The 15,627-nt window shown below is 33.8% G+C and overlaps 1 long non-coding RNA gene across 2 annotated transcripts in view; it reads left to right on the forward strand.

Annotated features, from left to right (window-relative positions):
• The window catches only part of LOC106504207, a 188,502-nt gene extending 174,228 nt beyond the window's left edge, over positions 1-14,274 (forward strand). For both annotated transcript variants that reach the window (XR_002337966.1, XR_002337967.1), the window contains 2 exons: positions 49-146; positions 13,078-14,274. This is a non-coding gene — a long non-coding RNA (uncharacterized LOC106504207). The remainder of the gene's footprint in view (positions 1-48; positions 147-13,077) is intronic.

A 15,627-nucleotide genomic window follows, 5' to 3' on the forward strand; every position in this document is an offset into this window, starting at 1 on the left:
CTGTATGAAGAATAAATTGAGTCCAACTATTATTATTCTTTCTTCAAGTGACAGAATGGTGACTTCAAGATAAGAAGGGAAGCAACATATTGATTTTACATTTTACAGAAGATCTCTTTTCCATTCCAGATGGCATTCTTTCACAGGTAAGATCAAAAATAAACCTGTGAGACACATATGTCATGTCCCATGGGCTCCAATCTAGTCATTGTTACTTCATGAATAATCTGAATAAATTGCATAATATCTATTATTTTAAGTCTAAATTTGTTTAAAGAAATTGATTACCTTAGTTGACATTAGGGGATCATTAGAAATAAAACATTTAAAGGAATATTTATGACTGTTCAGAATACCACAGATAGGAAATAGTGTCTGTAGCCAGAGAAGTTTGGATCGCATTAATCATTGAGAGTAAGGTTTAAGTGTGAAATTTCTGCTTTGGCTTCATTTATTCCAATTAGAACAGAAGGACAAATAAATTCTTTCTCTGAAAAAACAAAGTTTGCATCAAGATACTATAGACTGAGAACTGTATAAGACATTGAAATAGTCCCAACTTGAGAGATTAGGTTGGGAAGTTGACTAAGGAGCATGTGAAAGTATACCTGCCTTTCACTGCTCAATTCTTAGATGCAGTTTATATCATTTTATTAAAGTGAGAATGGTTTTGAATACCTCTCTTCAGAAATTCAGAGTGCAAATGTGATCACATCCACTGTTTAACAATCTTAGATTCTGCTTTGGTAAAATAAAGGGACTGAACTATAATTATTTTCAAGATTCTTTGTATCTCTACAACAGACATGCTTCCCTTTCTTTCTAGAAGGTCACCCAGGCTTGTTAAAAATGAACAATACTGAAGGCTTCATCTGAGTATCATAACAGAAATATTTAGAAATTTTGTGTTTGCTTGAAACTTACCTCTGCTTAATTTTGTATGCATGTTTTTAATGTATGGTTTTAAAATGTATACATTGCCACATTTTAAGTTAATTAGAAAAAAATCATACTAAGCATAACAGTAATTCTCAAGCCTGTAATGGTTCTTCCACCCTCAAGAGGCTATAGTAAAATAGTTGGGGTGCTTAGTGGTGACAATCACTAAGAGGAGGAGGAGTTACAGTCATTTATTCCTTGGAGAATAGGGATGCTAACATCCTGTAATACATTGGACAGCCCCTAAAATAAAGCATTGCCCTTCTCAGTACCCAGGATTGCCCTTGAAAAAGGCTAATGAGCTGTACTAAATACCTTTCATACTCAAAAACTTGCAGGTTTCTCCTTTAACCTTAAGTAGGTAGTAGATGAATTAATACAGACTAGAAGGTTTCTAGAAGGTTGGTCTTTCATATTCAACCCAATTAATAAAAGCAAATATAATAATATGATAACAAACAGACACACTTTCTTCATGTGTAAGAGTGATGCTCAGCTTGAGGTTGACAGTCTTTCTCTTGTGTTGCTTTGAGTGTTCTTTTCTGAAGGAGAAGATAGTGAAGAAACTGCTGACCAGTGTTTCCAAGAGCTATTCTCACAGGGGCATATTCTGATCTTCAGAAAATACTTTACAGTGATTATGTGGCAAAAAATCCTTGGACAGTAGCCATAGAAACTCAATAACTGAGGAAAACTTGGCAAGAAATTAGAGAAAGGGAGAAATAACTTTCCTCTGTTAGGATATTGTTTAGATGCTTGAATTCTAAACTCCTTTTGGATAAAAACATGAGCCTATAATTTCTTCATGTTCTGTCCAGCATTTGGAAGAACTGTTAAGTAGATTGCCAATATTTCCCAAGCATTAGGTTACTACTAGATTGATAAATTCTCAAAATAGAATTAGATGATTAACTCATTATGATATCGTACTTGTGTGTTTGTATTTGTGTGTGTGGGTGTTGATAAGAAGACGACACAGCTTGGTTAACATTACAAATACCTTTGCTTTCAATGGAATTTGAAAATTATTAGATAGTCAAGAGATATGAACTATCAATGAATATATAAAATGTAATAGAGAAATGAAAGGCATAATACTCATATTTGCTGTATACAGTGTGAGAATGAACTTTGTGGCAATTAAGAATAACATTGGGAACATCCTGAGCCATAAATAGTAGATTTATTAGCAATTATTTGTGTTATAAGGAAAAACTATCTTAATAGGAAATATAAAATGTGAAGGACAAAATATTTCTTTCTCTTAAAGATTCATTAGAGTCTTAATAAATCCTTTCACAGTTTCATTCTTTTTTGTTTGTTTGGTTTTTTATTAGTCAATGAATTTATTACATTTGTAGTTGTACGATGATCATCACAATCCAATTTTATAGGATTTCCATCTCATACACCTAGCACATCCCCCACCCCCCAAACTGTCTCCTTTGGAAACCATAAGTTTTTGTAAAGTCTGTGAGTCAGTATCTGTTCTGCCAAGAAATTCATTGTGTCCTTTTTTCAGATTCCACATGTTAGTTAAAGCATTTGATGTTGGTGTCTCACTGTCTGACTGACTTCACTTAGCATGATAATTTCTAGGTCTATCCATGCATGTTGCTAAAAATGCTGTTATTTTGTTCCTTTTAATGGCTGATTAATATTCCATTGTGTATATGTACCACATCTCCTTGACCCACTCCTCTGTTGAGGGACATTTAGGTTGTTTCCATGTCTTGGCTATTGCAAATAGTGCTGCAGTGAACATTGGAGTACATGCGTCTTTTTGAAACACGGTTTCCTCTGGATAGATGCTCAGGAGTGGGATTGCTGGATCAAATGGTAGCCTCCTATGACTCAATACCAAAAAAACAAACAACCACATCAAAAAATGGCCAGAAGATCTAAACAGACAATTCTCCAAAGAAGACATATGGATGGCCAAAAAGCACAAGAAAAGATGTTCAGCATCACTCATTATTAGAGAAATCCAAATCAAAACCACTATAAGGTATCACTTTACACCAGCCAGAATGGCCATCATCAGAAAGCCTATAGACAAAAAGTGTTGGAGAGGGTGTGGAGGAAAAGGAATCCTATTACACTGTTGGTGGGATTGTAAATTGGTGCAACCACTGTGGAAAACAGTATGGAGATTCCTCAGAAAACTAAAAATAGTTTCAATTTTTTTATAAGCAGATGTGGAAATTTTAGTGACCATCAAATAAAACTTTATAGGTAAAACATAGGGTTAACTAATGCTAAAAATATATATTTTGCCAATTAAACAGTTCTATTAATGCCAAAGAGTGTAGGAAGTTTCTCAAATAGAAAATCTTTTTAATTGGCAAGTTTATAGTTGCTAAGTTTTTCTAACTTCAAGCACAGCAAAAATGCAAGTGCATATTTAAAGTTTAGCAGAACAGTAATATAAACTAGTGTTTTACTTTTCCTAGTTAGAATTTTCCTTTTACTTTCTTTAAATCTCCCAACCTTCATTTTATCAGAGAAAAACATAAAAAGTATCCATAGAGGGTTGAGCTTATTCCTCTCATTAAAGTGATACTGTGGATCAATCTTTTAGGAAAAGATTAACTAGATTATATCTATGTTTTTTCCTCACTGAAAGCTCTTCAAGATGAAGGAGTGGGGAATCTTTCCAGCTGTTGGTAAATTCATATGCAGTAAAGATTAATTTTCTTAGGTGATTATATGAGAAATCTAAACACATTAAGGGGGCAAATTGAAAATATTAAGGAAAAGTATGTTATACATCAGAAGTTATTAAATTAAAGAAAATATGCCCCAGTTAAAATGTGAGATTTTCAGAGTTTCTGTCATGGCGCAGTGGAAATGAATCAGACTAGGAACCATGAGGTTGTGGGTTGATCCCTGGCCTCAGTCAGTGCCATGAGCTGTGGTGTAGGTCACAGACACAGCTTGGATCTGGTGTGGCTGTGGCTGTGGCATAGGCAGCCAGCTGTAGCTCCGATCAGACCCCTAGCCTGGGAACCTCCGTCTGCTGTGCGTGCAGACCTAAATATCAAAAAAAAAAAAAAAAAAAAAAAAAAAAAAAAAGGGTGAAATTTTCTGCTTTTCCCTCTTCAATGGGACTGAGATAGAGGCTGCTCTTTCAGCCTAGAACCCAAATGAAAAAACCTTGTGCAGCAGAAATGCAGACTATTTCAGCCTATAGTTATTAAGCTTTTTTGAGGTTGTTAGCAAAATCTAGCTAACGCTATGATATATCTTTAAGGTACTAGGATGGTGTTTGGCATATTATGAGGTCAATTCATATTGGTGAAGTTGCTGTCAGCACTCTTTCTGTTGCTTTTTATATTGCTGGGTTGTTACCTACGCCTGTGTTCTGAGAAATGGAATTGTTGGACCCTAGAACTCCACTTATGAATACTGAGATAGAAGTTATACAGATTTGGGAAACCTGTACCTAATATTGAATACCACCAGGATGGAAACAATACCTGAGGAGGTTTGAACAAGTTGGCTATATAAAAATGTAATCAAATGTGGTTTGGAAAGCATAAATAAATAATCTGATCTTGCTTTTCATTTGAGGGGCTTCTTTTCAATTGAGAGAATTTCAATTAAGCCTGGAAATCAGGCTACTAAAACTAAGGTTTTTGTTTTTGTTTTTTAATCTAATTGGTCTCTCCCAGCCTAAGAATAAACAGTAGAAGTTGCTGAGATTCAGAATAGGAGCCCCCAGATTCTCTGGAAATCATGGAAAGGACTGAGGGTTGAAGTTAGGTGCCTCCAGTGGCCTCAGTGTGACTCCAGAATCTCATTTATGGTTATCTCTACACAGCTTCAAGTCAGAATGTGAACTGTTTACCTTCTCAAATGCTGTGTAGGCAGAACTATCATAAAGGGACAAAAGATAGTACTAACAAGATGCAAAATGACTGTGAAAATACAAGCTTTCGAGGTTTGGGCAAATATCTGGTTGGAAAATATGAATGGGTATGGATCACCATACTTTTCAAAAGAATGATCATAAGAATTTAATTTTTCTTTGGTTATATAATGAAGTAATTAGTCCATAAATATTTATTAAATGTATATATGATAGTAAGAATATTCAAGAAAGTTAAAAATATCTCAGATACTGACCCAGCCCACACAGTGCTTACACTCATATTGGAAGAGAAAACTGCCACTAAAATATCATTTTTAAAAAATTCATTACAGTGCTAAAGTATAGCATAGGCATTAAGAGTTACATAGGACTTCTGAGCATTGCCTGCATACTGTGTGCTATTATGATTAAAAAAATGTTTGCATGTATAACTGAATCACTTTGTTATACAGCAGAAATTATCACAACATCATAAATCAACTATACTTCAATAAAACTTTAAAAATAACAAAAAACATGTTTTAGTGTTTGGTAAGCACAGCTATAAAAATGATTTATCTATCTGAAGTAAGTATATTATTCACAGAATGAAGAAATTAGAGTCAAACTTACTTATGCATTTAGCTTGGGATTATAGATATTTGAGTAAATAGTAGCTTATTTTTAGAAAAATTTTAGAGATGACTTCCAAATTTCTCTTCAGTAACTCAGTCTCTGAGAATTTTTCTTACATCTAGTCTAATTTACTTGTGCTAAATAGTAAGTCAGTCTAAATTTTTCTAATTCCTAAGGAGTTGAGAAAAACAGAAAACTCCCTCACCCAATTAACTCTAAAATCACAACTTGGAGTTGCCCTTGTGGCTCAGTGGGTTAAGAAACTGACAGTGTCCCTGAGGATGTGGGATCTATCTGGCCTAAGGATCCAGTGTTGCTGCAATTTACCATGTAGGTTGCAGATGCTGCTCAGATCTGGCATTGCTTTGTCTGTGGTATAGGCCTCCAGCTGCTGCTCCCATTCAACCCCTAGCCTAGGAACTTCCATATGCCCCAGGTGTGGCCCTAAAAAAGAAAAAAAACAAAAACAAAAAAAACATACAACTTTATTTCTTTATTTCTTTCCTATAGTCCAACTTCTCCATTCAAGCAATAAAAGAAAGGGAATGAGGGGAGATAAGGTGATAAGCTTGGAAAGGAGAAATAAAAAAGGAAAAAAATCAATCAGGCAAGACTGTAATAACGCTATTAAAATGTCAACCTTCCATTAAACAAGCAAAGTTAGGATAGTCTACAGTTGAATCACAACACCACTGCATCTAAGCTTTTCTTAAAAAGTGGCAATTTTTAAAAATCACCCATATGTTAATGAAGTGTTTTTTTTTGTTTTTCCCTGAGAACTTTTGGTCACCAAGTTCTTTTCACCGATTTATTGGCATCCAAACATTGATTTATTAAGAAACACAGAGCATATCAGTTGGGGAGACAAAACTGGATCCAGTGTTTACTAGCTCAGTTGATCTGATGCTTTTCCTAACTTTCACTTTAGACAAAACTTTTCCTTACCTTAGTTAAGTAAAGATTAAGAATTATCAGAGAGAATATTCTTTTATCAAATTCTACTAATATGGGAGTAGGAACATTCCTTCAAATGTTAGGGGCACTTTGGAACTTTTGATGAGTTGATAACCCTGGGTAAATATTAATCAAGAGAATTTGGGAGTTCCTGTCGTGGCTCAGTGGTTAATGAATCCGACTAAGAACCATGAGGTTGCAGGTTCGATCCCTGGCCTTGCTCAGTGGGTTAAGGATCTGACGTTGCTGTGAGCTGTGGTGTAGGTCACAGATGTGGCTCGGATCCTGTGTTTCTGTGGCTCTGGTGTAGGCCGGTGGCTACAGCTCTGATTTGACCTCTAGCCTGGGAACCTCCATATGCCACAGAAGAAGAAATGGCAAAAAGACAAAAAACAAAAAAGAGAATTTGGAAGTTATCTGTGAGTAGTAAATTGTATTTATTAGTAACTTAAAATGATAAAATGTAGCAGTTACAATGCATTCATATGTATTAATAATATAATATGAAAGTATGATATTAAAGTTATGGATAAAATGATAGTTAATATTGAATTATTCCTGGTTAGAAAGATAAAAGTGTAAGTTAATATTAGACTTCAGCACAAAAATCAATGTAAACATATATATGATGTCAGAGGTTGGCTTATATTTTGATTTTTTCTCAAATACTCTCCTACATAGGATATACAACTTACTAGCGCACACACACACACACACACCCCTCTAGTGTATATGTCTATATGTATATATCACACATATATATATGGATATTTATACCAAATAAACTATACAATTCTCCATATTAAATGATATATTGATAAAAATTACAAAGCATATTTTGTTGGTAAAGCATATTTAAATCAAATTTTATGTATATATGAGGTTCAGGTAAGAATATAGGTGCACCATTTACATTTTCTGTGGCTATATTGATTTTTTAAATTGAAGTATAGTTGATTAACAATGTGTTTGTTTCAAGTGTACAACAAAATGATTCAGCTATATATACATATATTTATACTTTTTGAGATTCTTTGCATTTTATTACAAGATATTGAATATAGTTTCTTATGCTATGCAGTAGGTCCTCTTTCTTTATTTTATATATAGCAGTGTATCTTCCCCTTTAGTAACCATGTCTGTTTCCATGTCTGTGAGCCTGTTTATGTTTTGTAAATAAGTTCATTCATATCACTTTTTAGATTCCACAGAGGAGTGATATCATATGATATTTGTCTTTCGCTGTCTGGTTCACTTCACTTAATATGATCATCTCTAGGTCCATCCGTATTGCTGAAAATGGGATTATAAGTGTACTATACATTTTAATGTATTGAGTATGTAATGGACATTTTCTGATCTTTTTCTGCCATCTAGTGGTATACTTGATGGTTTGTCTTTTTTTTTTTTTTTTTTTTTTTTTTTTTTTTTTTTTTTTTTAAGACCAGTGTAAAAATTTTATTTTATTGGAATCACAGATTTAGGTCATGTAATAAGTACAAAATTGTGAATAAACAAAAAGAGAAATTCAGTCTATGCATTATATGAGACTTTTATGTCACCAGTCAATTGCAAAGTTTTTCCAGGGTTCTCTCTCATTTCATACAAAATATAAAACTTCAAGGTTAGAATGACCTGGAAATGGCTACTGGTCAAAAATCACAATCTCTTCAATGAAGCACCAAAGTAACTAAATGGAAAATAGGAGATTTAAAATTTTTAACTAGCTATTACATATTGTTTTAGACTTTATAATTGTGCAACACTTATGTGACAGGTATTTTTTAAGCACATGTACACATAATAGTTCTTTTATTTATGGTATATATCTTGAATAAAAATGTATATAACATCACTGAATATTTGTTGGCTCAACACTAACTGTAGACATTAACTTTCTTTAAAAGTAGGAAAATGAAAGTGATTTAGAAGCCTACAATGTAGAAGGCTGGAATAACTATTGGCAAGCTCTTCTGTCTGAGATAGACCCTATCTTCTTTAGTGAAGGGAGAGTCACAACAGAAAGCAGCTATAGGTGGCATGAATAAAGAATGCCATGCATTTCTAAAATAAAACATCAAAATGACAAGTTCAGTAGCGTGAACAACTTACAATGGTTATCATATTCAAGGGCAATATTGACAAGTTCATACACTTTTGAAAAGTTTTGTCAGACATCAGTCTGATTAATGAACACCCCATCCAATGCCATATACTCCCCAGGAAGTAAGGATGTAAGCATTTTGGAATAGTATTCTGTTTTATAAATATGTTTTGCTGAGGCAAAGTCACCAATTTTGACCTTTTGGGTAAACAGTTCAATTATTTTATGCAATGCACTTTCTAGCAACAAAATTTTTAAATTGAAAAAATATGTGTATATACCTATCAATACTACTCTCTTAAATTTAAAGCACATAAATTTATCTCATTACACAAAATGTATAGTTTTTTTGTTTTGTTTTGATTTTTGGTTTAATTATTTATTTATTTTTTGCTTTTTAAGGCTGCACCCATGGTTAAGGGTGAAATTGGAGCTGTAGCTTCCAACCTACACCACAGCCACAGTAACACCAGATCCTTAACCCACTGAGCAAGGCCAGGGATCAAACGCATAACTTCATGGTTCCTAGTCGGATTTGTTTCCACTGTGCCACAATGGGAACTCCTAAATGTACAAATATTTAAGAGTGCATTTGGCTTTAAAAATACAGTGACGGATTTTAAAACTACAGAAAATGACATTTTCATTTAAGGCTAATGTAAATGAAATCAGTAAACTTTATAAATATATATATTTAATTATAGTATCTGTTTTTGACATATGAATACATATATACAAAGACAAATATAACATTTAAAGTACATCAACTTCTATCAGGTCTATATGTATGTGTAATATATATTTGTATGTATTTAAACCATATTTTATATATATAGTCATTTATATAAATCAGATACATATAAAATCATATATATACTATATACAGTAACCAAGTTTTTAATCTAATACCCTGTCCAAATAATTTTTATATTATTTTTTTCTTCAGGAATATTTTATTGTTTATGAAATAAAGTTTTATTTCTAAACTTTAGGTAACTCTTTCTTAGTGTTAGATTTTTTCCTATTAAAATCAATAACTCCAACTATTTAAGCCTATTCATTATTAATTTTATTACAAATACCTAATAGTCAAGTTAAATGACAAGGGCATTTTAAGGATTTTTGATATGTATTTTCATATCACCATCCAAAAAGCCAATAAAAACTCTGAGAAACAATTTCCAAGTAAGTATCAAAAGCCTTAATATTTTATGCCCTTTGACTACATATTTCCACTCTTATAAATTTGCCCAAAGGAAACAATATAAAATTTATACAGTGCTTTAAGCCCAAAATTCATATCAGTGACATTTATTACTTTGAAATATTGGAAACCATGTAAAAATTCAATAATATTTATGCAAACTATGATAAAAAGTATATTCTTTATGAGATATAGTCATTATAATTACAACAAAAATCTGCAACATGGAAAACATAGACAATATAATGTAAAGTATAAATATGTTTATAGTACATTAGCACTACTTAAAAAACCATACAACGATATTAGAAAACCCACCCAAATAACACTAGCCATGGTTGAATAATCGGGATAGAAGCCACCTTTTATTTTTCCACATTTTTTGTACTTACACATTATCTAAACAAGCAAGTATTGATATATCAGGAAAAATATTTCATTAATTTTGCGATTTACCTTTGTGGCTCAGCAGTTCACGAACCCAACTAGGACCCATGAGCATCCGGGTTCAATTCCTGACCTTGACCAGTGGATTAAGGATCCGCCATCGCTGTGAGCTGTGGTGTAGGTCACAGATACAGCTCAGATTCCCTGTTGCTGTGGTTGTGCTGTAGGCCAGCAGCTAGCTCCAATTCGACCCCAAGCCTAGGAACTTACATATACTGCACACACAGCCCAAAACTAGCAAAAAGTAAGAAGAAAGAAAAGTAATTTCATTAATTTTTTTAAATAATATAACTCATGCAAATCTACCTTTCCTAAAATGGAATCATTTAACTTCGGAATTATTTACTTAAGGTGGATTTTAGCAAAACAGAATCCTAGAAATTGATGTTTATAATTGTTAACAACTCATTCTCTGCTCCCAATAATTTCTTCAAGTTTAAGAGAACTCACAGATGAACACATACTAGAAAATGTTTCTTTTCTTCTGCTATATGAATATTGCATAACTATGACTAATTCTAGATATTAGAGAAGGGTAGCTATTCCTAACTGGTGCAGAATAGGTGAGAAAACTACTTACAATTTACAACAGCAGTTCCTAAACTACAAGCCAAAGAACTCCAGAGAGAAAGTTTTTGTAAAGATTCATAGATCCATGGTTATACCAAATGTCTACAGATAAAAATGTGTATTTCGTATACTTAATATAATTGTAAACTCAGTGAAGGGACCAGTGTGATTATTATATTTGAATTAATAAATGGATAAATTAAAGTTTTGTGGCAAATTAATAGTAAAATTTTAACTGAAAGTATAAATTCATTGGGTATTTTTTGAATTAATGAATAGCAGAATTGTGGCTTTTATCACTTATAGGTCTAATATTGATTTTAGTATTACAATGTAGATTTATAGTAAAAACCATGATTCTTGATTCTTAAACTGTAGTGTCCATAGGGATCACATGAAGTGTTTACAATAAAAATTTTACTGCTTAATCCTAGAGACTGCAATAGAAATTTTGGGGAAAATATTAAACATTCTGGAGGATTCCAGTGTGTGTGATCTTTGGACCTTGGATTTAAACACAGCCCTTAAATGTCAGAAACAACTAGACACTTAGGAGATTCAATAAAGTGCTTGTCTAAAGAAGGAAGCAGCACCATTGCAGCCTAATAATAAGCATTTTTAGTCTATTAGGAAGATGATGTTCAAAATAGGAAGTTGACACTAAATACTGAAAAAAGTCTAATCTAACTTAGCAATAAGAACTCATGTCCAGAGGGCTAACATCATGTACACAAACAAGGTCTATGTGTATGTGTGCATATGTGTACACACATGTATGTGAATGCACATGCATGCATGCATGATAAATTACCCTCTGGGGTTCTGGAAAATAAACTATTTCAGTTGCTTCTGTGTTTGCTTGTTGTGTTGTTCAACAGGAGGGCACTAACCACACTATGTATTTCCTTTGGGTGTCCCTATTCTTAATTTACTGTGAGAGGTAAATAAGTACTCAAATCTGAGTGATTAGTGTTTTAGAAAATTCTTGACATTTTAAAATATAGCCATTTTTGCAAAACTGCTCAAATCAAATCTTAAACAAATAAAGGATCATGTTGTTATTAAATACCAGAAACCTCTCCAGTGAGGCAGAATTTAAATGTAACAAACACGTAACACCTCTTCGTAGTTACTATTTCTGAGGCTTCTGTTGTTTTTTTGTTTTGTTTTTTCTGCCCTCATGTCTTCTCTATTTTCTTCTCATACTGGCTTGCAGCTAGCAGGAGCCACTCTCAAATGGTGATGTGATTTTGCCCCTGACCCTTGCTGTGACTGTAGATTTTGTAATCTAAGTCAATTTCACTCACAGCAGGGGCATTGGTAAAGTGTTTCAGTTCTGAACAGCAAATTGGTTAAACTCTTCAGTTTGGGATGTCCAACGGATATCCATGGGCAACTGACTTCCATAAAACCAAACAAAGGGCTTCTAGTCCCAGTGTGACAAATATATACTTTATATGCTCAACTGAGATACAGTGATGCTTATAATCTTTAGGCTCAAATATTCAGATCTTGGTTTGCTGACCACTTGTATTATTATCTGTAATCTAAGCAATGCTTGGCAAGGATATAACTCTCCCATTCTCAAAGAAGCTAAATTATGGCACACCATAAAAAATGGGGCAAGAGATTGTACAAGTTTCAAATTTGTGGCATTGCAAACAACCATCAGGTATGCAAACCAAGTATAAGCTGGCTCATATGTAAAAGAAACTCAGAAGCAGCCTTAATCTAAATTCCTGGAAAAGAAGAGCTTCTCTGATGGTATGGAATAGTATTTCAAATAAGAATAAGTTGAATAGTTTGTAGAGCATGAGCTAGAAACTCAAGGGCCTGCTAAAGAACATAATTATATGAATTGGGCTATATGTGGGACAATAAGAAATGGTGGGGCCAGTGACAAATTGGTTAATACATGATTCTCCTAAAAGACTTTTAATGAAAAAATAACTACACACATACAAGGACACTGTGACAACAAACAAACAAACAAACAAAAATGTATGTGGGCCCAATTTGTTCCATAAGAGAGACCCTTGTATAAATCCGTCATTAGAGTTAGACTCAGGAACTTCTCCAACCTAAATGTTCTCCCCTTCTGAAAACTTTGATTTATTCTTCAGTTTTCCAACAGGGGCCCTGCATGCAGCTCTGTAGCCCTTTTCAGCTGTGTGTTATTCTGATTAGAAACTGTTGTCCAACACATAATATTATTTCAATAGTTTAAATTCAGAAAGACACGCATGGATGATCCTTGATTCTTAGGATATTAGAAGGCACTAGATAAGCTGTATAATTAATGATAAAGCTTTTTATTACTGCTTTAAGAAAATATGTGTTTTCTCCTCATTACTGTTTCTTTTGCTTAAGGCCCTGGCACACTGGATCCAAATTCTGTGCACCTCAGCCTGAGAAGGGTCTGCAGAATGTTACCCACCATGTTTCTGGAGTTTTTATGAAATCAATTGTATAAGAATGAAGTGTAACATAAAACTAGATTCTTAGTGAACAAAATGAGAGATGAGAATTCTGCTGAAACTGAGCTTTGAAAAGAGATGTATGTGGAACTCAGTCCATCCTTTGAACATGCCATGAAGCTTAGTAGTCTCCTGAAATCTACACTTTATCTCATGATTACATGAGCCAAATTTCTCACCTGAAAATTTGAGAGAAAATTTGCGTTACCCTTATGTTAAAGTAGATCTTAATGATTTTTCAGGAAAGAAATTCTTTTGATAATTTGAATTTCAGTTAAAGTTTAAGCCTATTGAGATGAATTGATCACAGAGTGGCATAGAACTTTTGATTTGATCTAGGTTGCTTAATTTGTATACAAATACAACATCTGTTTGTCCATTCAAACTATGTCTATATTCTTTAAGAACAGGCACTCCAATGTCCTTATAGGCTGGAAGGAAATATCAGTAACTAGAAATGATAGTTCCTTATGAGCATTCTACAAATTTGGAGGGTAAGAGGACTCAAAATTACAAGCAGAAGTATGAATTTTCTGTATCTAAAGACAAAACTCTCCTTTATACAGCAGAGTATATTTTTTCCCAGAAGGCTGAAAATATTTTTGGCTATTTAGATATAAATAAATTCTATTCATAGAGATTTCATTCTGGCTTATGTATTGAAACAGATATAATTCAAAGAGATTGTTCCATCCCATCTCTTCCCCAACAAGTTTCTATTTTATCCTCTCTGTAGCTTTCAAGTTATGAAATTTCAATCCCCTAGAATCGCTTTAGGCCTCGTGGCTGTTTTTTCAACCTTATAACCAGCACAGAGTGCCTGGCACATAATTATTGCTCAACAAATAATGGATGAAATCAATGAGTTAGAAAAGACTCTTTCCTCTACTCATGTACCAGAAGTAGAGGTATTGACTTACTTTCCCCTGAAAATGTCCCAGAAAATAGAATTTAAAATGTTTAACAATTGGTCTAATATATATGGGTCTGCTAGTAAGCTGCCAGGTAGGGACAACATACATGATTTTCTTACATGTATGATGTACATTTCTTACATTTTCCATTTTATGTGTAGTTAAAAACTGTGACATTTAAGTAGATCAAATAAAGACTTTTTTCATTTTTAAAAGTTTCATTGAAGTATAGTTGATTTAGTGTTGTGATAATTTCTACTGTACTACAAAATGATTCAGCTATACATGTACACACATCCATTTTTTTTCAGAATATTTTCCCATTTAGATTATCGCAGGATATTGGATCTGTGCTCTATAGGAGGTACCCATTGGCCAGTGAAGACTTTGGAATCAATCTAGGGTCTATTGGTAATTTCTCCTCTTTTTTTTTTTGCCATTTCTTGGGCCGCTCCTGCAGCATATGGAGGTTCCCGGGCTAGGGGTCGAATCAGAGCTGTAGCTGCCAGCCTTCACCAGAGCCACAGCAACACGGGATCCGAGCCGCGTCTGCGACCTACACCACAGCTCACGGCAACGCCGGAACCTTGACCCACTGAGCAAGGGCAGGGATCGAACCCTCAACCTCATGGTTCCTAGTGGGATTCATTAACCACTGCGCCACGACGGGAACTCCAATTTCTCCTCTTAAGTAAGGGTTAGAATACATAGCTCAGTCATATGTAGGTCTAGAAAAGTTTATATATTACATTTTAAATTTGTGAACATACTTGTGAAAATTTTCTGAAGATTTTTTTAAATAAGCATTACAATGATTAAATATTTTTAATTACTCAATGAATTTTATTACATTTATAGTTGTACAACAATCATCACAACCAAATTTTATAGCATTTCCATCCCAAACCCTCAGTGCATCCCCCTACCCCCAACCTGTCTCATTTGGAAACAGATTTCTTATTCACAGACCCAGCATCTGTCCTGCAAAGAAGTTCATTATGTCATTTTTTTAGTTTCCACATGTAAGTGACAGCATTTGATGTTGGTGTCTCACTTGTCTGACTTCACTTAGCATGATAATTTCTAGGTCCATCCATGTTGCTAAGAATGCCAGTATTTCTTTCCTTTTAGTGACTGATTAATATTCCATTGTGTATATGTACCACATCTTCTTTATCCACTCCTCTGTCAAGGGACATTTAGGTTGTTTCCATGTATTGGCTATTGTATATTGTGCTGCAATGAATGTTGGAGTACATGTGTCTTTTCGAGTCATGGTTTTCTCTGGATAGATGCCCAGGAGTGGAATTGCTGGATCAAATGGTAGTTCTATGTTTAGTTTTCTGAGAAATCTCCATATTGTTTTCCACAGTGTGGTTGCACCAACTTACATTCCCACCAACAGTACCATAGGATTCCTTTTTCTCCACACCCTCTCCAACATTTTTGTTTGTAGACTTTCTGATCATGGCCATTCTGGTCATTGTAAGGTGGTACCTCACAGTGGTTTTGATTTGCATTTCTCTAAT

This window comes from Sus scrofa, chromosome 13 (genome assembly GCF_000003025.6).
Source record: "Sus scrofa isolate TJ Tabasco breed Duroc chromosome 13, Sscrofa11.1, whole genome shotgun sequence".
Classification (NCBI taxonomy): domain Eukaryota; kingdom Metazoa; phylum Chordata; class Mammalia; order Artiodactyla; family Suidae; genus Sus; species Sus scrofa.